Source organism: Gavialis gangeticus, unplaced genomic scaffold (genome assembly GCF_001723915.1).
Source record: "Gavialis gangeticus isolate Ggan-Ray unplaced genomic scaffold, GavGan_comp1, whole genome shotgun sequence".
Classification (NCBI taxonomy): domain Eukaryota; kingdom Metazoa; phylum Chordata; order Crocodylia; family Gavialidae; genus Gavialis; species Gavialis gangeticus.
Window position 1 is genome coordinate 126,280,252 of NW_017729025.1, and position 11,982 is coordinate 126,292,233.

The 11,982-nt window shown below is 41.1% G+C and overlaps 1 long non-coding RNA gene across 1 annotated transcript; it reads right to left on the reverse strand.

The window, feature by feature from the left end:
- Positions 1 to 1,319: 1,319 nt before the first annotated feature.
- LOC109299045 lies at positions 1,320 to 5,477 on the reverse strand. Its single transcript, XR_002097757.1, has 2 exons — positions 5,141 to 5,477; positions 1,320 to 1,981 (listed from the first exon to the last, which is right to left on the reverse strand). It is a non-coding gene; the product is annotated as an uncharacterized LOC109299045 (long non-coding RNA).
- Positions 5,478 to 11,982: the final 6,505 nt, after the last annotated feature.

The following is an 11,982-nucleotide window of genomic DNA, read 5'->3' on the forward strand; positions in this document are numbered from 1 at the left end:
TAGAGGGGGAGCAAGACCTCTCTGGACCTGTTAGTGATGCCCCTGTTGATGCAGGACAGGGTGCGGTTGGCTCTGCCTATTGCTTCGTCGCAATGGCGACTCATATTCAGTCTGGAGTCAATCCTGACTCCAAGATCCCTCTCTACCTCTGTGCTGCTGAGAGGGTCAGCCCCTAACCTATAACCATAATACTGGTTCCCTCTCCCCAGGTGCAGCACCCAGCACTTGTCCTTGTTGAACTGCATCCTGTTCAGATCTGCCCACTTCTCTAACCTATCCAGATCTGCCTGGATGTGGTCCCTGCCTGCTGGTGTATTCACTTTACCCCACAGCTTGGTGTCATCAGCGAACTTGAACAGGGTGCTCTCCACACCCTCATCCAGGTCACTAATGAAGTTGTTGAACAGCATCTTCTATTCTATCTTATTTTCTAGCATCTACAATAATTCTCTTTAATACATGTATAAAACAGCCATTAACTTCTAGGTATAAAAGGAATTTATTTAGTAAATTTGACCTTTCTTCTGTGAACAAATTTTGAATATCCCTAATGTATCTTTCAGTTAAAACTACTTGCTACATAGATTGTGCAAAAATACAGGTTATGTTGTTTAAATTTTGACACAATGTGCATGTCATGTGGTATGTTTTCATTCCTTGATTGGATGACTACTGTGCCTAGACTCAGATCCCTAGTGCAAATACTGCAGCTTACTAAATGAATGTTTGCTTCTGCAAACTTTCCAGCAGAAAATTCATTTGCCTAAGGAGAAATGGAAAAACAAATGTAGTAAAAGCAACTTTGTTTAAAAGTTCAGAATTTAAAAAAACTCTTAAAAGATGTTTGCAGTATTTTTCCAATACTATTTGTAAATGTATTTAGCAAATAGGCTGTTTCATACCACTTAGTTTTGTCTGTAAAAATCTCCAATGCTGAAGGTTTCTCCTGTACAGTTTTCAAAGGTCAAAGTTGAAAATTTCAACTTAAGATTCTATTGAGCTATAGTCGCTGTGCTTTTGTAAGTCATTCCATTATCCATAGTTATAATCTTCACTGACTTTAGAAGTAATTGCTTTGCTAAACAAAAAGGAAGTCTGATTCTAATTTGCTATCTAGATCTGCATTCTTATATTCTTTTTATAGATTTTTGAACAAGTTATCACAAGAATCTTCCTTCACTCAAACATAGTGAAAGTTTTATCTTACTTCGGATATCACAAAAATAATTTATTACAAAGGAAACAAAACCTTTTGTCTCACAGTATATTTCTTTGCGACAGCTGTGGTATTTCAACGAAAGCACAAAAGCTGTGATGGTCTGGACTGCAATCAACCATTTTTAATAGGAAATTTTTACAGACTTTTAATAAGATCTCCTAACATAATTTATGAGGAGAGGTTTTGAAGTGAAGAGGCATTGTTTGGCAAAGTGTTCTTCCTCTAATCTCAGGAAATTTAAATAATCGAGTGCTCATTTCCTCTAAAGTTGGGATTTCTCCTAAAAAAAAAAATGGTTAAGAAAAACACCTGCTACACCAGCACCAAAATAAGCTTATCCACAGTCCCAACAACATATATATTTGTAAAAGGTTTTAAAGACAAATAGTTCCATCTAAGATCTAAATTCTACTATGAATAATGATATACTGAATTTTACCCATTATAGAAGATTTTTGCTCTTTTATCTACTTATAGCAGGTACAAAATTGGAAAGTGCAATGACAGATTTTAAAAGTCTGCATGATTAGGATGGATTTGAAAGAAGCACAGAAGTGTGGATTATTTACAAACAGATTAAGAGAAAACCAGATAAGTACCAAAAGTTCACATACTTACTTACATCATTCAGATTTACAGAGACTGCAAAACTTGGCTAGGAGTATTACAAGAACAGGCTTCCTAATGAGATCTCTGATGTGTCTTGCAAGAATAGGCTCTCAAAGGATATTTTGGCATTTTCCCTTCTAGTCCCACCAAGAACTAGGAAAAACAGAGGAATGGAATGTGAACAATGGTTTTTTTATAATAAAGTTAGCCAAGAATTTCTGAACATTAAATAAGGTTTGATTGAAAGTGTTTCAGCTTTGGGTAAAGATTTGAGTCAGTCCTTTTTTATCTACAGAAGCTACCATCCACAGTTCACAGTTAAAAGTTTTCCTACTTCTGTAGGAACACCATGCAATCACCCCCACCTACAGAAAAAAAAACCCAAGGGTCTTAGAAGGAAGTATTCATCAGCTCAATGACAGAATGGCTTCAATGAAACCACACTAATTCTCCCAGGCATAGCATGTTAGGGACCTCAAAATGGCTCTTGGCAGCAAAGATAACATACTGTATTTTCTTGTATACAACACATACCTTCCCCCCCACCCCCCAAAAAAACAAAACAAAACAGCTGCTGGAAATTACAGTGTGCATTATATGTATGAAATACAGTAAGAGCAGTTTCTGCTTTACTGGGCAAAAGTGAAAGTAAAATCTGCATGCCACTCAAGGAGCGGAAAATGAGCAGACTTGGATCCCTAGCTACTCCTACTTAGTTACTTACTATAGGGGAAGATCTTTCTTCTTCATTCTGCCTTTCAAAAACAAGATACATATTTTATTCCAGGGCATGTTGCATGCAAGAAAATATGGTACTTATAGGCCTGGGATCAGGTGGAAGGAGGGAAAAGGCTGGGCTAATTTCATTGCCTGACTTCAGGCTAATAAAGCTAACTAGGTCTCTCATTTTACTCATCAGTTGTCACAGGGCTAGGAGAAAGTCATGTGCAATATACCACGACCCAAAACATTCCCCAGGCTAGCTCATTTTCATTTCCTCATTTAGCAAAGATACCCACAGACAGACTACAGAAAGAAGACTCCCAGGGTCTGGAAAAAAAGAAAGGTGTCACCACAAAACCTTTGCTGCAGAAGGGACAGCCTTGTTCTCCCGGCAAAATTATAGGGAGGATTACCCAATCCCCTCAGCCCAACCTCGCAAGCCCTCAGTCACAGGTGGAGTTCACTGACTTCTGAGAACTATTTGCCTTTCTGAAGATGACTCGTGTCATGTGTATGAGTTTGTAGGGTCTGGCCCTTGATGCAACTGTGTTTCTTCCTTTTACTGTGGCCCTGGAAGATGCAAGACATGACATCTATTTTGCTTTAGGCTCCATCTCTTACTTTTTTTCAAGCTCTGTCTACATCAGGTTTATAACAGGTGTCTATTACACATCACGCTCTGCTTTTTCACCTCCCCCTCTCCTCACCAGCTAAGTTGTAAATAATTTGGCCAGTGATGTGTGTATGTATACTAGCTTCTTCTGAAATGATTCTGGCCCTTTCTGTGTACTCTTTCTGCTCTGGTTCATATTCCCTGCTGCAGGGGGTGGGGCCTGTACACATTCCACCATGAAGATCTTCTTGATCTGCTCGCCCTTGTTAGTATTAGTAGACTGCAGAGAGCCAGCCTGTCAGGTGGCTGCATTCCACTGCAATCCTGGCAGCTTTTGCAGGGATGTCTGGCATCTTAGGGCAGACTTTTAACCCCATTCATGCCAGAATCTGTCTGAGCTGCATTCACTACATTTTTAAATTCCAGATTCATTATACAATTCACTGAAAAGTTACATTTTCCTCAATAACTGAAATATATTATTTTGCTAAACTTAAGTTATAGCAGTGCTTTAAAAATACATACAGTGAGCAGTGTTCTTGATTTACTGAAAATAACTGCAGTTCTTTAAAAATCTGTTTATCTGTAAAATATGTGGCATATACAGCAATAAATGGTAGCACAGTGTGACACAGTGAAAAGGTTTTTATCAATAGGATTTGGAACATGCATGATTTCTGTGCACACCACATTTTACAGGAAACTTTTTAGAAATGTTTCACGGAATTTCTACATGGTGTTATAGGCTCAGACAAAGAGCTCCACTGAGAACAGGTCCGGGGCAGAACTAGGGTGTCTATTTATTATCATTCACGTCTTCCACACTACTGCTACAGGCTTGATGACGCTGCTGCCAATATTCCAGCAGACATGCTGAAGCACCAGCTGCACAAAGCTGGCAGTATATCTCTACAGACCTTGGGTGTGGATTCTGTCTTCCTCAGTTTGCCCAGCATTCCCAACACAAAATTAAAATAAGTCAGCTTTCTGTAGGGAAAGTGGAATTTCACCCCAGTTTAGTAAAGTGAACTTAGAGCCACCAGGTTTGTTTTAATAAGGACTGAGAAATTTTCATAAAAGGGAATTTTCAAAATTACAAAAGTAACATCTGCTCTTTTTAAAGAACAGTTTAATTTAACTTTCCAATGCTGTCTTTTAATCTATATAGCTGTCATTGTAGGACTAATTGTAAATTACTACTTTTCCTGACTGCTGCAGGATTCTGATTCTTCCTCCCAAACCACAGAAACTTTCATTTAATGTTCAGGGCAATATTGGAACTCAGAGTTTCTTAAAGTGAATATTTTAAATTAATCTATCATGCATAAAAAAACTATTGACTTTGAATGCTATTTCATTAGCGTTTATCTCCATTTTAATGCTACATTGTTTGTAGCATCTGAGTTTGGAGTATGTTTTGCTGACAGCAGCACGTTCCTTTTGCTAAACAGCTTTTACACTTCAGGAAAGCACCCCCGGTACTGTGATCAGTAAATCACTATCATTTTGTTCATACAGCAAATAATTTGTTTAAACTTTTGAAACATAAAACAAATCCAGGCACTGTGAACTATACCTAACCTTGTTATTTTGCATTACAAAGCATTAGATCAGAAAAATGATTCACACTTTCTAGCATTAAACAATACAAAACATAGGGTTACAGTACCAACCTCAAAGCTCCCATTAAAAAGTAATCACTTTGGCTCCTTTTTCCCGGTACTGCTCAATTCCATTACTGTTTTTTTTTCCCCCGCAGAAATATGTTTTGAATTACCCTATGACTTATAGGATATGAAAAAGCTCTTTATTACTTGCTAACAACTACTCTTGCCTAGCCATAATAAGCCAGGGCATCCTTCCCTACAAATAAAGAAGCATGTTATTAAACAAGACTGGAAAGATTTTAACCCAGTTGCCAATCTCACGCTCCAAGAGTTGCCTATATGAGCTACTCCAGTGCTTATGTTCCATACCTTCATGCCGGCTCTTGGCTTCTTTGTTCCCTTCTGTCCTGTTGGTAGCACAGCTCCTCCTAGGGTCCTTCCTACTGGACAGTTTCCCCAAACCCTTTCCTCTTGAGTTTGGAGGATTCCACAGTATTTAGGTTGTTGTTGAAGATTAGGAGAACAGTTGTCCAACAGTCCTGCCCTCTCCAACCACACAGGCCTTCTGCAGAGGAAGTGATGTCCCTTCCTTCCATAAGCAAATCTGACAAACTTGCCTGTGTTCTTGCCCTTTCTGTAGACAGAAGGTATAACGGAATTTTAAGCATGTTGCAATTTTCCAAACCTCATTTTTTTTCAAGTGCAATGAAAGCCAGGAAGCAGCTTATAGTATGGTGCTACTTCCAGTAATTTAGGGGAGGATTTTCAAAAGTGATTAAGTAACTTGAGAGCACTTTGAAATTCCTACTTTGGTTGACACTTATTAGAAAGATGTTTATTAAAAGTAACAGGAGGGAAAAAGCAAAAATTGGATTTGGTTGTTTTATTCCCTTACCCCACAAATTTGTTGTACTTTAGAAAAAACTCAGGAATATCAAGTTTTGTCTCAGTTAGTTTGCTGAAGATCTCTTTTGAATAATTCAGTTATGTGAACTGGGAATTTTCTCAACCCTTAAATGACGGGGCATGCCATGAATGTTTGACAAGAGACTTTCTTGTTTTTACAGGAGTTTAAGTTAAATAGGCTTTAACACCAACTAACTAAAAACAAAATGTTTTATACAGTATGGCTAAAAATCCCCCCTCTCTCTCTCTCTCAGGTAAGGTTAATTACAAAGTTACCTGTGATGTCATGAACCTAGTAGTTCTCCAATTGTCAATAAGATAGGTAAGACCCTGACTGTAAAGTAAAAAAACAGAAAACAATTCATTATTATTGGAGTAAAGAAAAGATAAAACATTTCAGACTTCCTTTCTACATCATGAAAAATGGGTACTACAGATATAATTTTAAGATGTGCAAATATTTACAAAGGGGGGAGGGACAGACATTATTATCCTCTCCATTTTACAGATGAGGAAACTGAAACAAAGGCAGACCAAACGTCTTGCCAAAGTTCACACAACAAGTAATTTGCTCATCTAGGATTAGAACTCAAGACACTTATAACTTTAGTCCTGCAAGCTAAGCACGTCACCTCCCTACTTATTCTTCCAGAGTGCTGGGTTTAATTATTCCTGTCCTTTTCTTACCATGTTTCAGAGCCATCCGATGCAAGAAAAAATCCAATAGCTAGCTTCTGGAAAAAATACATTTCTGAGTTAGTTTTTACTATGATTAATTATTGGAATAGATTAGAAAGGGACCAGAATCAAACCCTGATCTGCTCCCCCCAGCATTTAAGGTGTTCAAGCTTTGAGGCCTGATCTGAACCAAAACTGAAATCTTTATAATGGAATGAACTAGAATAGGTCCCATGGGCCAACTGGTGGCCCATGGGCTACATGCAGCCTGTAAGGGGTAAGTTGTGACCTTCAGACTTCTGCCTACCTACACTGCTCTGGCAACAACAGTAGCTGGGGTCCCTGGGCTGTCCCTCCTTCCTCTGGCTGCCACTTCCTGTCTCTGCCTTGGGGATGCCCTAGGGAGCAGGGCTATGTGGCAAACAGTGCAGCAAGCTGAGAGTGAGTACAGGGCCATGTGTGCTGGGGTGGGGGGACAAGACACTGTATGTGGGCAATTCCACCCATGTACTGCAGCAGTAGGAGGAGTACCAGTGAGGGCATGTGCTGCAGCATTAGTAGGAATCATGCTCACACACTCACACGCTGGAGTGGGGAAGGGAGTGGGGAAGGTATTGTGCTCATGTACCACTGCATTGCAGCAGGGGTCTCATGTACCTGTGCAGCGTAGCAAGGAGTTGGGTGCCCAGTGCAGTAGTATGGAGGTGCCTATGCAGGTGTACAGTGCAACAGGAGGGTGTAGGGGAGTGTCTGTGCAACCCAGTGGCCTGTGGCTCACTTGTGAGGCCTCCAATGCCTGTAGCCCCTGGGGGCTTAGAAATTGGACACCCCTAACCTAGAACAAAATGGAAAAGCCCTGTTAACATCTGGGCTCTGGAGTGTTTCAGTACAAATATGGATCTGAACTTGAGTTTGCAGCTAATTGTCACACTCTTCTGTGTGTTAGCAAGTATTCTATAGCTCGTACAACTCATAATATCTGGGTGCACTCGACTTCCAGAACTGGTAAGTCACAAATCTGAATGCCTCTCAGAATTGCACTGTTATTTGACTGACATTGTCACACATAGGTTGTTCTTTCATTCAGGGAAAGAAATTTGTGTTCAATGGAACGTGTTGCTTTCGTAAGATTTTTTTTTAAATGTCTATGGAGCCAAATACCTACATAGTCATATAGTAGTGCTGAGCAGTAACCAATGCAGTTAAAAATACACAAACTGCCAACTGACCACAGTAACAAAGTAATAATAAGGAAAATGGCCAAATGAATCACAGGTTTATCAAGAACCAAGGCAAAATAACAGCCCGATGAAATCAAGAGGAGTTTTGTCATTGACTTTAAGGCCAGGATGTCACCCTAGGAAGGGTTAAATTGAAAGTAACTTATGGTGAAGGTATACACATTACACATAGTCCTACTACATCTGTGGGATGTTAAGCAGTGTTAAAGTTAGAACACTTTGTGGGCAGTCGTGCATTAATGGGCAGTACTATCTCTTGCTTGCTCTGCTCTGTCTTACCACTAGAGGGCTGGTGAGCAGGGACATAGCTAGCAGCTGGAACACCTGGCCTCTATCCCTGCTCTGGGGGACAGTGAGGGGGATTGGGAGCAGTGCATCTTGGGATGCTGGAAGACTGCAAACTGCAAATCCACAGAGCAGATTGAAGTTACCCTAAGACAAGTTGGGAAGTATGGCCCAGAGTTAACCCATGCCCGAAGTGGTGTAATTCTGAGATACTCAGGGGGCACTTAACATGTATTAACTAGTTTTAACGGGTAGATGTTTATATTTTAAGGGCCCTTACTTTGGTCTAAGTGTAACGTGTAATGTCAACCTCAGGCCCATAGCCTCAAAAGTGTCGAAGTCCCATTTAAAATCATTAGGATTTAAGCACCTACCTCCTATTTAGGCACCTAAATACATTTTAAGATTTGGACCTTGCTATATACTTACAGAGGTATCCTGCATACATATCCTTCAGCTTTGCAAATATGGAATTAATTTTGCACCTGTTCTGAGAAGTATTGTTTTGTCAGCTACAACTTATTATTAAACATTGAAACTACTTGAAACTGCCGTTTAAACATTGAAACTGCAGTTGCCAAAAATATATGTGCACTCAAACAGAAACAATTTGAAAAGTTATACATATAGTTAAAGGTAGTGAAAAGACAAGAAGTGAGAGAAGGAAATTGCCAAAGAGTAAAGGCCAAGAACTAGACTTTAGAGACTGTAGAGATGAGCAGTTTTGCTTAAAAGAAGATAAAGAAACCAAGCAATACTAAATGGGTACCTAAACACTTTTTTCTTTCAAGTAAAGCAGTCCAGTCTACTTACTTACCAGTGTAATTTATGCAGGAACCAGTGAATAAATATGTCAGAACGTATCTGTATTACTGCAACAACTTGACTGCATATAGAATATGTCTTAATGATATATCAAACCAAAAAGCTCATAAATCAGAGAATTGTGCTGTTACCTGCGCAATTGATAAAAACTAGGTTTTGTAGAAGAGTGACTTTCTGTCTCCACAGTCTGAGTTGTTACAATGACTAGCCGTGACTGTCTGAAATCTGTTGCCTTTTCAGTTATATTGCAGAGAATTCAAAATTAAGTCATGCTATTCATAGGCTTTGGTTTTTGCTGGTGGGTTTGTTTTTTTGTTTTTGGGAGGGGGGGTTGTGTTCCTGCACAAAACCTCACACAACCCCAGAAAAGTCAGTGTTCTTCAACCTGGCTCACCCAATGTGGCTCGTGGGTGCTCAGCAACCGCTGATTTTTTCCACTCCGTGCTTGAGCACCAGAGTATCCAGAGTCAGCACTGTGATGCGACTGACAAAATATTCTTCAAGTAGCTGCTATTAATCTATTAAAATGGAAAAGAGGACACCTAAATTTGTACCCTGTAATTTGTTCAACCTGACTGCATGAGTTCCAATTTATATCCAAAAACCTCCTCACTGTACCTATTTGAAGTTTGGAAGGGTGGGCACAAGCCTCCAAAATGTAGGGCTCCCTCCCTCAGAGGCAAAAAGGGCCAAAGAACCCAAAAATAAATGAATGACTTGAAAAAACGAGGGTGGAAGTTGCAGATACAAAATGTAAGGAGCCCACTGAGCAGAAAACCCCAGCCTAAGGGCCTCCAAACCAAAGACAAGTATCAGACCTTGAGGTAGACCAAGGCAACGATGGGAAGATATCATAAAAATGGATCTGGATGGGATAGGCAAAGATGCCACAAGGTAAAAGGAGATTGCATATGACAAGAGATGGAAGGTTGTAGTTAAGGTGGTTACAGACCCCCTGAAGCCTGTGACACCAGGGGAAGAGCCCAGAGAGAAGACAGGGAAGATTTGCACCTTATAGGCTAATTATATCAGATATACAACATTGGCTTTTGTGAGCAGCAGGCTTATGCTACATCTCTCTGATGTAGTTACCATATTCACGGTATATAAGTTGATGTCTGAAACCAAAATATTTACCCTTAAATTTCCACCTCGACTTATGCACTATGTCAATACTTTGAAATAAAAACATATTGTGTTTCAAAATTCGTTTGTCTTCAGCCAGACCCTGCACCCTGCCATACCCAGCCCACAGAGAGGCGGCGTGCTGGTGTCTGGGAGTTTCTCTGGCACTGACTGAGGTCAGGCCAGGCTCCTGCCTCCACCTTGCCTGATACCCCAGAGCCAGGCTGGGCACCCAAACCCTGCATCCATCGAGTCTGGCCCAGGGACACTTACCCACAGCCCAGTGGCTGCCCTGTGGGTAGATCTTGGCCAGCCACCACCTGATGGCGCAGAAGCCACAGTACTGCTGCCCGCTGCCAACAGCACCAGGGCACAGAGTGGCAGCAGCACTTGCCAGGAGCCACTCGCAGCCCCCAGTGCTGAGCTCCGCTGCTGCCCACCCAGCTGTGGCTGCAGCTTACAGGCTCTGGCCACAGTGGCCATCACTGACCTACATTTATAAAGCACTGGGATGAGGTAACAACTGAGTTCATGCACCTGATGCCTCCCCTGGAGGTGGCTGTGGTGAGGCGGAGTTGACTTATACACCAGATCTACAAAAATCCTAACTTTTTTTATAAGAAATATGGGGTCAACTTATATGTCACATAGACTTGTACACTGTAAAATATGGTAGTCTATAAGGCGCAAGTCTCCTCTGCCTTCTACCTGAAACAGGCCAAGGGTGGATCCGGGGGGGAGGGGGTGTGCAATGGTGCAGTTAAACCCCTCATTGATCCCTACTCCACTGAAATTTTAAAACCAACTACCCAGTAGCTGCATTTCTATTCAGGCAGCAGCTGAGACAGTCAACTGACTTCATGGATAATGATCGTCCCTCTGATTCCTGCTAATCTCTCTCCACTCCTTAGGTATTAACAACCCTCTCTCCTTTTGAAGAGTCTTGATGTTGAACTATTCAAACAATCCTTGCCTCTGCAATGTTGCTGTTACCATTCCTGGAAGTGACTCTCTTCTATCTCACAGTCTTATAAGCTGTTTTTAGCTCTAGCTAAACACCTTCACTCAGGTGCAGGATCAGGCATGGGAGTATAAACTCAGATGTAGAAATAACTCCTAATGAAGCACTGGAGGCTCAGGAAGGCTAGATCTTATTTTACAAATCTTAATGAGAGTAATGACTGTGGAACTAAAGACTATTTTTTACTGCATTTGCCTAGTGTGTTGAGGGGGTTTCAATGGTGTATAGGCCCTAGCACATTCATGTGCATGCCAGTAGTTCTAGTAGTTTTTGCTTTGATCTCAGACTGACTCAGATACTGCTAAACCCCCATAGCAGATTAGCAAAACTTCTAATTTCTCTTCAGCATTGCTAGGTCTTAAATATGAAATTATCAGATTGGAAGCTCAAAATGATTGTATTTGCTGAAAAACTATCATACACTGAAAAATATGCAAATAAGTACACAAATAACTATGCAAAAAGGTCATTGCCTTATTTACTATATATTGCTCACTGCACGCTTCCAAGTGAGAATTCGGTCATCTCAGTTGAAGCATTTATTTCTAGGCAAGCAGTCAAACATAGGCACTCACACCTCATGATCAAGGACTGTATTAAAATGGGGCTGAGTCAAATGTACTGGTACTACAGGAAGTCAGAAAAGGATGAGGGGAAAGAGTAGGATTACCATACATCTGGGTTTTCCTGGACACATCCTCTTCTTTGGCCCCCTGTCCCAATGTTCAGGCAGTTTTTAAAATGAAAGTAAATGTCTGGGTTTTTGCTTTGCCTCCTTTTTTCCCAGCAGCTTGGATGCTTGGGGCTGGGAGCAGCAGGCGAAGTGATTTACTGTTGGGGTTCACATGCTCTGCGTGCGGGCCCCAGCAAGTAAGAGAGAGAGAGAAAGAGAGAGAGTATGGACACGCGCACAGAAGCTGCTTGGGCAGCAGGGTTGGAGGGAAAGGGGGCTCTGTATTGGGAGTAAGGAGCACCGACAGGGCTGTGGGGCAGGGTGCTGCAGATTAGGAGTAAGGGACACTAGCAGCGCTCCCCAGCCCCCAATCATATAACACCACTCCCCTCTCTTGCCCACCGGTGTCCTCTTTTTTAATCTCGGAAATATGGTAATCCTAGAGAAGGAGATGGTG